Source organism: Kryptolebias marmoratus, linkage group LG9 (genome assembly GCF_001649575.2).
Source record: "Kryptolebias marmoratus isolate JLee-2015 linkage group LG9, ASM164957v2, whole genome shotgun sequence".
In the NCBI taxonomy this organism is placed as follows: Eukaryota; Metazoa; Chordata; class Actinopteri; order Cyprinodontiformes; family Rivulidae; genus Kryptolebias; species Kryptolebias marmoratus.
The window spans coordinates 26,230,811-26,231,944 of record NC_051438.1 but is presented as its reverse complement, the minus strand read 5'-3'; positions in this window follow the sequence as shown (position 1 = coordinate 26,231,944).

Below are 1,134 nucleotides of genomic sequence, written 5' to 3'. Positions count from 1 at the left end.
GAAGACAATGTGTTAGCAGCTGCAGAAGAAGCAACAAAAGCAGATCGTATCTCCAAAACAAGCCAGAGGTTTTCAGCCGGGGGGAAATTTGATTGTTTTTCTGTCTCGCAGATTTTCCATTGGAGCTTATTGAATGAAGAAAAGAAACATCTTCTGGGACAGCCGAACATGGAGTGAGATTAAAAATAAGAAGCGGGACTCCTTAAAGCTCACTACGACAAAAACAAAACAAATAAAAGAAAAGCAAGAAGAGATTTTTTATTATCTGACACGCTGCGGTCAGAGCGAAATCTGAATTTTTCACGCTGCCTCTGTGACTTTGACACTATCTGGGAAAGAAAAACATCAAAATACAGAAGAGATAAATAAAAGCATCAGTCTTTCTGCAGTATTTATTGATTCCCAGCTTCATATAAACTGGATGTTGAGGCATAAACATTTTACATTTGAACAAAAATATAACCAATATTTACAATTATTGTATTAAAAATACAAAAACAACTGATACGTACTCCACCAATTGTCTTTTTAAAAGACATACAGGTTCAAGTAGTACAAGAAAACCTAATAATAATGAAGGAAAGAAGGTCGTCACCAGCTAAATGTACAGATCTCACTGACATCACACCAAACTGAGTAGCAGTTCTACCCACTACACTTATCTTGTACATTTTTGTGCAACTTTTTGTTTCTCGAAACAGGACTCGACCCGCTAATATGCACAAAGTCTTCAGAGTTGAATGAAAGTGAACGATGCGTGTCACCATGGTATTACAAACAACCTATTAACAATCTATCTGCAGCTCTTACAAAAACAGAAAAAAAAGAGGTCCAGATTAGTGTTTAGTCGGAGAGCGCTGCAGCGGCTCCCCGTTCTCCACGTTCTCCTCGTTCTCCTCGTTCTCCTCCAGTCTGTCGTTCCCAGGACTGATCAATGTGATCAGCGCCACGCAGTGAGCCAAGAAAACCAAACCTCCTCTCACAAGTCAGTCTTTTTATCTTGTGATGGGCAGCTTTGGGAAAAAAAACAAAAAACAAAGTACTTCATATGTCAACTTCTCCACCGGAGTCAAAGAAAGAAGGAAACGTTTCAGTCAAGGCGAGATATGGTGGCGGTGGTGGCGGGTGGGTGGG